The sequence below is a fragment of the Thamnophis elegans genome, chromosome 16 (assembly GCF_009769535.1).
Source record: "Thamnophis elegans isolate rThaEle1 chromosome 16, rThaEle1.pri, whole genome shotgun sequence".
Taxonomy (NCBI): Eukaryota; Metazoa; Chordata; class Lepidosauria; order Squamata; family Colubridae; genus Thamnophis; species Thamnophis elegans.
In genome coordinates, this window is record NC_045556.1 from 17,737,496 (window position 1) to 17,751,331 (window position 13,836).

The 13,836-nt window shown below is 34.8% G+C and overlaps 1 long non-coding RNA gene across 1 annotated transcript; it reads right to left on the reverse strand.

The window, feature by feature from the left end:
* Window positions 1-863: 863 nt before the first annotated feature.
* On the reverse strand, window positions 864-13,432 carry LOC116519079. The gene is made up of 5 exons (XR_004256615.1): window positions 12,852-13,432; window positions 10,151-10,217; window positions 9,547-9,614; window positions 6,283-6,330; window positions 864-1,219 (listed from the first exon to the last, which is right to left on the reverse strand). It is a non-coding gene; the product is annotated as an uncharacterized LOC116519079 (long non-coding RNA).
* Between the last annotated feature and the right edge of the window lie 404 nt (window positions 13,433-13,836).

Sequence of the window (13,836 nt, forward strand, 5' to 3'; positions counted from 1 at the left end):
TTAGATATACAAGAAATTCCATTAGCCACCAATGAAGCAACAGACACATCTAAATATGGCATAAATGGCCAACTACCCACATTTCTTCAAAAGCATGATTACTCCTGTCAATGAAGTCAACATCACACATTAATTTTGCATTTTAGATACATTTCCATCAATATTTTTTGTACATCAGTATGTCACTAAAATGAATCTTGTATGCACCAATTGGAATGGAAAGTTTAAAAGATTTTAGTAAATGTAGTAAAAATGGCAGGATTAATTTTTATGGCGAACTTAAGATAACTGAATTAAAGAGTTTGGCTAAGTTCTTTATTCAACTCTTAATGAACTGGAACATCAATGTAGCAACACCACGAATGCTTTGGACACTTGTATCAGCAGTAAACCAAGTAGCATTGTTATGTATGATCAAACCCACATACAACAACGAGGAAATCTAAGTATACAAGTATTCAGAAAAGCAGGTGTCAGTTTTTAGGTACATGAATATTAAACCAGCCTTAGAAAGGTCCACACCACAGTGCCCATCCATAGATCCACAGAAAACACATCATTAGATTTGTACCATTCTAAGAATTGCACCAATTCACAGATGTGAATTATGCCCATCTTCATTTAACCAATATTAAGAGAACATGTAACTCTATGACATTTACAAGAATAATAACAATCATAATACAGAACATAAACTCTCTTTAAGTTTATAATCTTACTGAAAAGGCAAACTAAGGAATCATTTAAAGTTTTGAAATAGTTGGTGAAAGTATTGAGCTCATTCAATAATCAAAGAGTTCTCATTGATACCAACAACAAATCATATAAGAATGTTTCAGCCCAAAAGATGACAAACAAGAATAAATATGGAAAAAATACTTTTATTTAAATAGCAATTCACTTGTGCCAATTATATATGGGACAGACATTTTTATACATTCCTGTTTGCAAAATTTGATCAGCCCCTTCAAGCCCTTCATCCCCAACTGAATGCTAATCCCAAGAGTCTGGAAACAGATTTAAAAAAAATAAAAACAGAATATAAGATTACAATTAGCTCAAATCTTCTGTAGGTTAGACAATCGTAGTCCATGTTAAAGAATCCCTTTCTTGGAAGGGCATACTCAGCAATCATGCAATCTGAAACTCTCAGCAGTGGAACTGCCATCTTGATTTGGAAATCGTTGTCTCCCTTTGAGTTTCTTCCTTTCTCTGGACTCTTTATAAAAAAAATTAAAAGAAAATGCTGTTGGAATGCAGGTAATCTTATCCTTAAATTTAAAATAATCAACATTTTCAAGTGTCATATCTGAGCATATTTAAAAATATTTTCAACACATTGTAAAAAGCTAAATCATTATCAAGATTAATACTATTGAATGAATAGTAATATTTTAACAATATTAATGTCAGTGCATTTCCCTGCTTTCTGTTGAAAGTAGAATCTAGCATAGAAAAACTCCAAAGCAAACAGGTATGACTTATGGAATTTCAATGGGCAACATAAAAGCAGTGTTAGAAAATATATTACTTTTACAATCAATGTAGCACTGCTAGAGAAACCAATATATAGCTTTCCTGCTAAAGATTTAACAGGTGTCCAAACGAAAAGTCTAAGGAAAAGTACTAAACAAGTAATTTTATCAGGAAATAGAACTGGTTGTATGCAAAGTTATCTCAGCTTATTTCTAATACAAGATTCTTTTATTTTGGTTTATGTAAGCAAAACCGGAGAAAACTATTTAGACTTTTATAAAATTCCTAATAAAAAATTATCTTATTCTTTCAAAGTATGCCTTACATTATTTCAGGTTCAATTTTATATGGACAAATAGCTTGGCTTGTTTAATCAAAATGACATTGTAGCCTCATTATTTTCTTGTCTCTTCTTAACCAGAACTTAATTATCCCCATCTGATTTCACTCTAGGGCCAGGATCCAACAGATGAAGCAGCATCAAATATGCTTATTTGAAGGGAGGAGATTTTCTATGGAATACCTAACTACTACTGGAGAATTTCAGATCTGCCAAAATCAATGTCTAAGACATATTTCAAGTCAAAGTCAACATTTTCTTGAAACTGGGTTTCCAAAAAGCTTCAAAAATGAATAAATTTCTTTCTCACAAAGCACTAGCAAAACATATTGATCCCTAAAAACTATGAGGGATAACACTTTTAATACCTGGAAAAGTTATCGAATATTTTATTCATGATGCATTTCGAATGTAGCTATCAAATAAAAAATGGGAAGCTAGGGATGGAGAATCCAGTCATTGGTTCAAGAACATGTCATCCCTTGATTGGTTATATCAAGAACCTCCCATTTTCTTACCACTACCCACTATTACATTGTACTGTATATGCAGCAGCATAGCATAAACTCAAGCTACTATTTTGCTGCCTCCAAGTATTTTAAAGGTATCTTGGACTTCTTGCATCTACCTTAATTATTCTCCTCAGCCATGCTAATGTATAAATTATTTTCAATTGTTTCAAACAAAAGGAAATATTGACAACATGGATATGTTAAATTTAAAATTCACCCAAGTCAAAACAATTTAGTTTTTGCAGTGACTAAGAAATCCAGCAAAATGTTTGATGGTAACAGAAAGCAGAGCAAAGGGGAAGAAGAAAAACCCATATCTAAAAAGGAAAGTTGAGAATGCTTGATGGCTTCTGTTATTATTCCAAAGATTATATAGCACATGCCAATGATTTAATAAAGAGTCCAACCACAAAAATATTCAAGTTAAGCTGTTGATAATATAATTATCAACAGAAATATATTCTATATTGGGGTACAATCCAATTGAAGCGCCTGTACCACAAATGACACTGCACCCATTTTACTTCTATCAAAACACTACAATCCAGAGATACGTTAACAAACTGGACTCTCAAATGTATCAGAGATACATTAACAAACTGGATATCTCAGACATAAATAACTACAAAATTTTGAATAGTTGCCATTTTCCATTTTTAAGGTGAACTTAACTAGCATTTCCCCATAACTCAGTTGTATTAATCCAAGAGGAAATGCCACAAGTGATCATTTTCTACAAAACCAATATAAATGTTTTTACTTTAGAAATCACGTTTCAACAGATTGTATAACAAGTAACAGAATAAGCGCATCAAAATACATCATACAAATTCATTTCTATTGAACTCCACAAGTTTTTGATTGTGTAAAATATTATTTCATAAATTATACTCTTAATGCTTAAATTTTATAATTCACCAGGTGTGTTTATAATGCAATACTGAGTTAATTCCACATGTTAATATAGCACTGTGTTAATATTTCAAGCTTTTGTTCAATAAATAGTACGATGGGTGATACTATGAGTAAAAGATCAAAATTAATCATTTTAATGGATGGGACCAAGTAGTCTAAGCTGTATTTAATATGTAATTTCCTAAAAATGAGATCAGCTAAATCCCAATTATTTGCTGCTTAGAAAATCTGACAATTTTAAGAATTTAAGAATTTTAATTAGCCCAAAGTAGTATTTTTAGAAAACAAACTAAGGCTCAAGTTTAACCCTTATTACCACTTTTGCAAAGTATTGAGATAAATACTCGTTTAGGTTTTCCAGTGGTTGGTGAAGAACTATGGATACCATAGGATGTCATTCAGTAAGGAACAGACTGAGAAGCAGGCAGTAAGCAAACAAGATTTTTCCAAAGAGATTTTATACTACTGAAATTCTTGTGTCTGTATTCTGGTGCATTGTAGAGCAAATATTTTTGAACCAAAGTAACTCAAATGGGCTAACTTACATGCTGAGTCCAAAACCTGAAACCCATGGATTCCATAGGAATGAAATTTGACAAATTTTATAAAATGTTTATGACATAAAAATTATCATAAAACATTTTATTACATAATACAAAACATTATGAAATATTTCCTTTGATCAACTCCTGTTGTTTCTTTGTGCTATGCAATTCAGTATGGGCTACTTTTAAGGCAGATGCAGCTTGGAAAATCTCCCTGAATTTTTAAGAACTTTTCTGGAACATTACAAATTCTGCCATTTTTGAAGGTATTGAGAAATCTGGTAAAGAAATATTTCTGGAATAATAACCCAATGGGCGGGCAGAGGTTGTTTACTGAAAGCCAAAAAGAGGAAGAAATATGGAACAAATGAGAAAAAAAATAAACACTGATTTGTGTTTTAAAGGACTATTCTCATTTTAACAGTTCTGTTGGATGAAAGACGTGGTCTTACTATTTATTAATTAGTTTATATTTTGTCACTATTGTGTAATCTGTATGCACACAAATCATGTGAATTTTTTGGTTTAGGAACCAACATTTCTCATCTTAACCTTCACTTTTTTGTAAGCATTCCTACAAATGAACTGTTTACAAAGGAATAGAGCACACATATTTTAAGATACACTTCACTCACATCAAATACCTAAGATCTGGCCCAGTGCTCTATGATTGCTGGTTGTTTACCATAGCTAAAACATGACTAAAAATTCATGGTAAATATGTTTTGTGGAATGTATTCCAAAAAGTAAGACTAGTGCCATATGGGACTTAATTCATACTAACATTTGTTTGCAAAATATTGTTTATAGAACTCTGGAACAACAACAAAAAAGCATTTATAATAGAATCTCAGCATTCAAATTAATCAGAATGCAATGGGAACCTGTAACATGAAACCATTATTATCTTGGCAAGTTATTGTTTAAACATATTTCAGTTAAACAGAAAGGGATATTTAGAAAATAAAACACCTTTTAGTTGAAGGTGCATATAAAATATTTCCATTTTTCGTCACTAGTTCTCTTGTCCTCTTTAATGTGTTGTCCCATAAAACTGATCATACAATCAATTTTTTGCATTTGCAAACATTTCTAGTTCTTGTTTTGTTTGTACCATGCTATATTAATGTGTAAAAATCATATATCTAACTATTAAATGGTTCAGATCATCCTGAATTAGAATCTCCAACAAAACTATTCAAGGGAGATGTGCTGATATTATAAATTATAGTTCACACTTATAATTCCAGATCTACTGCTGAGTATATCCTGCTAAGTTCAATGGTACTTTCGAATAACCTGTTTATTGTAATGAAATAAGAGCATGGGATACTGTGGCTTTCAAGGTGATGTTCGCATAGAATTCCCATCAAGCCAATAGCGAAGCGCAATGTGGAAGCTGCTAAAATGGCAGTCTAGTAATATTTGGAGAACTGGGTATTTCTCTCCTGTCTTAAACCTTTTCAGAAGTAGCATCCTGCTGTTAAGCAAGTAACGCTTAACGTTCTGTACAAAACTGTGCTAAATCAACTGAGTTTGTTTGTCTAAAATATTGTTAGTGCTTTCCTTATTATTGAAGGTATAGTCACCACTGTATTTTAAGTGTAAACCAACCAATGGCAACTGTGTGGAGTAAGGCTGACCTGAACAATGCAGTACTGTAGTTCTCAATTGCTGCAAGTGCAAAAGAATTCTAGGTAAGAGTAGGGTAAATCACTGAAACTTTTTAAGTCTCCAAATTTACCATAAATAATAAATGTATCAACAGAATGCTTGAACATTACCCTTCTTGCTATTTTTAAGGGTTGAGAACTGCTTACATGGATTATGATTTCATCACACCACAATATACTCAGATGCAGGATTTTGAAGGATTTACCCAACCTGGCTTTCTGAGCATTGTTAGTCACCCCAGAAAAATGTTTACTCAACAGAACAAACTGCAGTAACTACTGCACTCAAATGCTATCTTTCAATGAAATGACTTGGTTTATAAAGAATTTTCCTAGAATCCAAATATACACCAGTAATAATTCTGCCTAAAAGCACATTAAACATATACCCTAAAATACTAGCATAATTTTTGATCAACAGGTTCGGTTGACCAAAGGAAAATATAGCACATTTTTTAAAAACTTTGTATTAAATAACATGGTCTTGCTTCTAATACCTAATAAATTTTAGAAAACCAGCTATTTTGTTTAATGTCCATGTTATTACATACCATATATGAAAAAAAATTCAGTCAACAAAAAAGAAATGTTCAGAGGGGCACATTTTTATTATGCTATCTGGAAAATTGTTAAAATATATAATTTCCACAATGATAGCAGAGTAATTTCCTCCAAGAATATTACAGAATGATTCTATTAAAATTATCCTGGAAACATGGCTCATTTAATTCATAGAGATTCGTAATTTTAGATCTTTTCCACAAAGCATGCTAAAACAGTTACAAAAGCACTCATAGTAATATATTGAGATAACAACTTACCAATACACCATACAGAATCAGGTATCAGGTAGAATCAGATCAATGTACCTGGAAAGAAAAGTTAAATATCTCTTGTTTAATAAATTAATTTAATATATCATCAATAAAATATTATCTATATGTATTCAGAAAAAATGTCATTTCATTGAGTGCTCTTAGTATACTAAGATTATGTTCAAGACTAAAGCATAAAGTTGCTGCCTGTTTTCTCAAGCAGAGACTTACTACTTTATGCATTATGAATCCAATGTACGATAGGCTTTTTTGTAAAAGTCTGTGAGTATTACATTTTAGGGCTTCCTTATTTTTCCCTTTTCCTTTCTCGCTATCTAGCAACATAATTTTTTTATCACACATCAGTCCCACCTACTGCTAGAAATTAATCAAAAGTACAATAATGATGACTCATAGGGCAGTCCTAGGTCCCACTACCTTTATATTTATGTACCCTTTCCTTAATACGAGGAAAGCTCTTTGGACAAACAAAGTACAAACATGAATAGATTATGAATGTCACGTGCTATGTAAGTACTGGGACTATTTTTTGTCATAGAAATGTCTTTCAGAGTAAGTGTTAACATTGCAGCCAGACTTTAAATACAACCAATCAATATTTAAATATTTTAAAATGCATATTTAGGTAATCAGTTCAGGTTTATTAAGTGTGTATCCCAACTTTTGTACAGAAACCCAATGGAGAGTATTTAAGAGCTCACTCTTATTTGTTCCCACAACAGCAACTCTCTGAAGTAGGTTGGGCTACGAATGAGATTGGCCCCAAACCAACCAATGAGCTTTGTGACCAAAGGTAGGCTAGACTCTCCAATTTCTAGTCCAACACCTTAATCACAACACCAAACCAACTCTGTAAATTGAATATTTTTTTAAAAAAGTAAGTTCTGTAACAGCATAAATTATTTAAGGGGAAATAGTCAAGGAAGCTAATCAAAGTTATTATTAACCAAATATAAGTCTGAAGTTATACAACACTATATGATATCTTTCAAAATCTAGAATGAATTTAATAAACCTGTATCATTGTTGCTAAAATTCTAAATTTAGCAAGATTGTTAAATTCCAAGAATAATCTTGGAACTGCTATATGTATTGGACCAAAGTAGCAGAATTTTTAAATTGCTATGGTAACTAATAATTCTGGAAAATGTAGACTATTTGCAAATATATCAGCTTCTACAAGATGAAATATTCTATCTACAATTTTGAAATTTAATATGGAAGACAGGAAGCTGATGCATGTTGGGAAGATGATAAACTTTTGAATTTCCCAGCTACTTCTGATCGCCTAATTTCCTTTGTGTGATTTCATTCAATAATTGGGGAGGGGGGGATTCACATAACGCTAGAGAATACTCAGACAATGTTCAGGCAATACTCTAATGAGGTACCTCTACTTCACAGAGTGTTTCCAATTTGCAAACAATTCTAATGTGCATAAATTAGTGTGGTGATGATGGTGTTGTCTTTACATTCCATTTTAACTTTAGAGATTGAAATATTTTATTAGTTTGACCTCATCATGTAGCAGACTATATAATACATTTCAGAAGAAACACACTACAGGTACATTATTTTTCAAAAATACACTGAGTCCAGATTTTCATACCCTGTTCTTTTTTAGCAGACACATTCATAACCTTCCCAATAAACAGAATGTGTTATGCTATCAAGTAGTGGATGCTATAAACATCAACATTTCAAACACTGATACTTATCCTCAATTAGAGCACAGAAAACGCACTTAAGTGTTAGATGTTTTTAATGCTACAATACTTGCCAAGGGAATTAACCCAGAATGCTATGATTCGCAATTCTAAAGAGATTTAGGTGAGATCTAAGATTTTCCAATTTTCTTGAATCTAGAATACAGTCTGAACGACTAAATTAATGCAGTAACATTGCTTTGATTCTTGACACTGAAATATTCTGTTGCACCTTTTACAACTTTCATTACATTTGTATTGTATAGAAATTATACCTAATTTGCAAAAAAAAAATACAAGTTGTTTTACGATTGAATTTTTGTCAAAAATAAAGAAAATATACCAAAGTCATCATCAATTAAAATGATGGAACAATGTTACAACATATCTGGTGCAATAGCAGGAAAATTTAAATGTTCCTTCATTCTAGCCTGAATGGTGATGTGTAATGGGCATTTTCTAGAACTCTGAAAAGGAGAAAAGACGGTAAAATATATGAATTACCTATTCTCAAAATTTATTCTAGGTCTATAAGGTTTGTCCTAAAAATAATATAAGGGATTTTGCTAGTTTTGTGTTCACTGTTAAATCCATGTAAACGGAAATGCAATTTACTATCTTTGGTAGTAATTATTTACTAGTAAAATAAAGGACTGCATTATTTCATCAGCATTTTATATTTAATAATTTATTATATTTCTATTTCACTATACATTTCCAGGTAGCTCATATGGAAAATATAATAAATAGTCAGATTCAACATTTGACGATAACATCTTAAATTGATATATGGTCACTCAGTTTAAACAACTTAAATGGACTGGATTTAAGTAAAAACAGGGGAAAAAATTTGATCAATTTCTGAGCAAAACATATATCTTGTTTTAAGAACTTCTATTTTTTAATTTTTCAAATGTTAACCAGAGCCAAAACTCCGTGAATGAATTCTGTCATCTCTTTTCTGTATTCATACTGAATAATATCTTGTATTAGCAGTCAATTACTGTTCAAACCTGGATTATGGAAAGGAAAATGTATCTAGGTGTATTATAAGATACATTTTGCATTAAGCAAATGACTGTGTGAACAAAATTTACTTCATCAGGATTATCTTTAGGTTTTAATGTAAAATTTAATAATTAAATTGATGCAACACCTAAGTGGGATTGTAGAAACCAGCAACTGGATAATTGGAAGTATCAGTGTTTTGGAACATAGATGAAGTTTAGTTAAAATTTCAACATGTCTATGAAAATTAAAGATAACTTTAAATTTAATATGAGCTACTCAATGAACATGTTTTATGATAGCAAAGTAATCATTTTCAAATATTGTTCATTTCATCTCTAATGCTAGAAATATTAAGATTTATAATACTTAATAATTATAATGAGTTTTTTATAATATTGAAAATACTTTATTTTTAAGGTTTAGAAGGGTTTTCCAAATTCCAAGCAAAGATTCTGTTAAAGACATAAAGGCTAGAAAGAAACCAAGATGTAAAAGATCTGCATTATTCAAATAAGAATAAATTTAAAAATACCTGAAATGGCTAACATGTTCTCCTTTGGCTCCATCTGGATCCTTCTAGTTATTAGAAGTCAGACAAATCTTTAAAAAAAGAAAATATATATAAAATATATATTTATGTATAATTTATGTATATATTTGTGTCAAAAATGGCATTCAACATAGGCATCAAAAACTTAAAGCGGAAAAACTACAGAAAAGTCCTCAGACACATAGATGTGTGTATCTTTGTATGTACATACATACATACATATACATACGTATTTATAATGCACATTTTGGATTTAAGTTGATCATCCTTTTGGTGCAAGGATTACAACTACTTTTCTCATTTAATATGAAACTTGATCATAATATATTTTAAAACAAATGTAACGTACTTATATGTAAGTTGTCTAGGCAAGTTTCAACTGGAAGCTTACATTCTCCAATACAGATATATAGGAGATATGTACCAGTAAAATCAATAGGACCTCATCAAAAATTCACCAATTTTTTCAACTTTAATCAAATTAATCATAATGAAGTTTCATTCTTTTTTCTTTTTAGGATAAATGTATATATAAGGGACACATTTCTTCAAAGAGAAATGAGAAACAAAATGAGTTAATTCTTACCTACAAAAAATTCTGGGCAGCACTTATAACCCATCTGTTATTGAGGTGGCAAATATTCATAGAATACCTAAAGAAAAATATATTTAGATTAATCAAAATGTCTTCTCTTAATATTTGCAGATATCTATTAAATAAAATACTTAAAATTATGTCAGTGTTATCTAAATACTTAAAATTATGTCAGTGCTATCTATAAAGTTAAGCACTATTTTTAAAGTTTTTCAGTCTATGAAAAAGTATTTCTGTACAAGTTTTCTACGTAATGCAATTTTTTAAATCATCTCTTAAGGTAAAGACACAACAGAAGTGCCATAACAAAGTCTATCCCAAAACCAATAGTCATGCAACTGCAACTATGAGAAAAGTCAAACATGTTTAGATTTCTCTTATTCTCAAGGTTATACATATTTAAAACATTTTTACTGTTTGAAGTGATGGAATTACATTATCTTAACTCAGGTTTCACCTGACATAATTTTATAAAGCCATTTTGAAAGTGAAGTTTTTTATAATCCACAAAAGTAACCAAATTTTACCCTCACTTTAATCTCATTTTTTTGTAAAAATAAAAAAATCTTGGCCATTTTTAACTGTTGGCATTGTTACAATTTTTCAATCATACAAAAAGACTTTCAAATCCATAATCATAACTTTCAAGTTACAGTGAAACCTCAGAGCTACTTATTCTATATAGAATGTTTAAATACGTGTTTCACAACAGCTATTGGTTAATTAATCAGTTAAAGCCACATCTCCAAAGAATTGTAAAATATTTGCTAATGTTATAAAAAATATACCAAATAGTCGCTCCATGCCAGAACTTTATCTGGTAAACTTTTAACGTTACAAAGCCTAAGAAATATTATGTATTGATCCAGAATGAAAATAAGCCCATTAAGACAAATTAATCAGCGTAACCATTTTAAAAATGGACAGCCTATCATCCAAATGTTCATTTAACAGCTAAGTTCCAAACATTCAGAGATAAAACCAATGAAAAACTAACAAAGCATTTTAAGCTTTTAGTTTCGCTTAATGAAGGTTTAAAGATTAAATTTGCATGAGAAAAATGCCAGAAAATTCAAACTTCAAATACAATACATCACAAAGACGCATTCTCCAACTTTTAAAACTGTTTTCATATATACTTCATTACCAATTGCTAGTTCTTTTTAGCTCAACTCTAGTTCCCACTCAATTAGATAACTGCCATACTTCTAAAAGATGCAAGTATTTAAAGAACCTCATAGGTTTCATCCTAAATTTTCATTAGAATCTTTCATTTCAGATAAATATATATTTTTTAATTTTGTTATCATCGACCAAAACAAATATCTCAAAAAATATCTCCTTTGCAAATCGTTTCCACATACCTAGTTGAGAAAGAGTTAAATGCCAACACCCAAATACAGAAAAACAAATTTGTTTGGAGAGAAAGAGGCAGCCATGGCGTCTTTTGTTCTTTACAAGAAGAAGAAAATAAACAGGGGTCTTTTCCTCTTTCAATCACAATGGAGGACTGCGACTCTTTAAAGAACTGGAGACTTTTTGTCGCAGACATCCTGTATATGGAATCACAGTATACCTTTCATTTCCAGGCTCCAAATATTTTAAGAGGGTGTTGTCCCAATTTGCTGCAGACCCCCTCCCCCGTATCTCCATAGCAAAAACTATCCTCAGATACCTGCCCTTCAAGTTATTCTAAGAAAAAGAAAAAATACAGAAATCCAGCAACCCAGAACCTTTCAAATCTGTATGGGGGAAGAATTGAATGGACCCCCTGATATTTGGGGAAGGGGGTGTGCATATAATCCCTAGATTTCTTCTGGGTAAGGGAGGGGGGTGAAGAAAGGAGGAAAACTGCAGTTCAATGGCGGCTCTGGTTTGACATCAACCTCCTTGATATGTCAGGCTTTGCGCCTAACCAGGAATCTTACCCCATTTCAAAACTGGGGGGGGGGCTCCCTTAAAACAAAAAGGAACAAGAGGGCGTTTTAACAGCCTCTTTAAGCACGATACCAAAAAGGGGGGGTAAGAAGGGAAAAGCCCCCCCCCAACATTGAAACCCACATTACGTTTTTCATTCCCTGTAAAATTTGTTTTAGGAGCATCCACACCCACCAAGGTGGACTTTTCATATTCAGAGGAAAAAGCCCCATAAAGAGCAACAAGGAATCCCTCATCGCCGGGATCGATCCCTCTTTCTTCTAAGAAACCCTTCTCCCCACCACCACCACCATTACCATCATACACAGACACTAAATTTGGGGGGGCCGCCCCAAGACTGGAGGGGAAAAGAGGGTCTCTCCGTCTTTCTACTAGAAAAAAACCCAATCCAAGGAAGAAGTGGCGGCTTTTCCGCTTCCCTCGACGCCCACCTTGGAAGCGCCCTTATTCCTAACGGCGGGGAAGCCTCGGCGACCCGAGTTTAGTTTGGGGGACCCCCCCGTCTCTCGCTTTCGAGGCGCTCGGGTCTTTGTTTCTTCCTCCCCGCACAGCGGGACTGGAGAAGGAGGACAGGGAAGCCGGGTTCTTGCCGACTTTGTTTCCTCTCCCCCCCCCCCGCCCGCCATCTCTCAGGCGGCTCCAAGGACATCTTGTTTTCCTTCTCAAGGACAAAGAGACAATGGCGGAGGGTGGAGGGCGGCGGCCGAGACGGAGGAGAAGGACATGGCAGGGCGGCAGCTGAGGCAATACTCACCGTCCTGAGGGGCGAGAGAAGCCAGGCGAGTCGAGCCGAGGACATCCCGGAGGGCGGGCGGCGGCAGACACCGAGGGCTCGCCTTGCCGCAGAGGCTCGTTCTCGGGTCCGCCTCAACCGGGACAGGCTATACTTTCCACCACCCCACAAGCTCGAACCCCCCGGATCGGCGGAGACCCCCCGACCCTGAGGCCGCTTTCGGCCCGGGAAGGTTGGAGGGAGAGAACGGAGGTGGGGGTAAAAAAAGCCGCAGCCGCTCGCGAAGCAGCCGTCCGCCCGGCCATCTTGCGCCGTGTGCGAGCGAGTGTGTGAGGGAAGCCTCTCTGCCTGTCTTTGCCGTCTCTCCGCGAAGCTTCCCTCCCCTCCCCCACCCCGCGCCCCTGCCCAGACTCCCAAAATGGCCGCCCTCGCTCCCTCAGCCACTACTGCGGCAGGGAGGGAGAGGAGGGGGGCGGGGCCGGCGCGCGCCTCTCGGCTTCCCCTTCCACCGCGCCTGCGCCCTAGCCGCCTCCCCATTGGCTCGACTGCCTCCAGCAACCCATTGGCCGCCTTGCCTGGCTCGAGCTCGCGCTACGCCTGTCCCCAGGCTACGGCTCGCTATTGGCTCGCCTCACTCTCTCTCTTTTTTTCCTCTCTCTCTCGCTGTGTTTTTCCCCCTCCCTCCTCCTCCCTCCGCCCATGCCTTTCGTCGTTTTGTGCACCAGCGGCGTTTCCACTCCCCCCATCCCTCTTTTTTTTTTTTTAACCAACTGCATTGAGCTGGCTGCCACGAACGCGTAACGGGCTCCCATTGGTCCGCCGGCAGCTGTTCTCGCGCTCTCTTCCCCGCAGCTGTTGCCCCGCCCCTCGGATGACGACATGCCTCAGAATAGTGGGGGAGGGGGGATAATCTGGCGTCTCTGATTGGTGGAGGGGCTTAAAGGGGGACCAGCGTCCCCTCCCACGAGGATTCCGCTTAGGTGCATCCTACGAAGTCGTTTGTGGA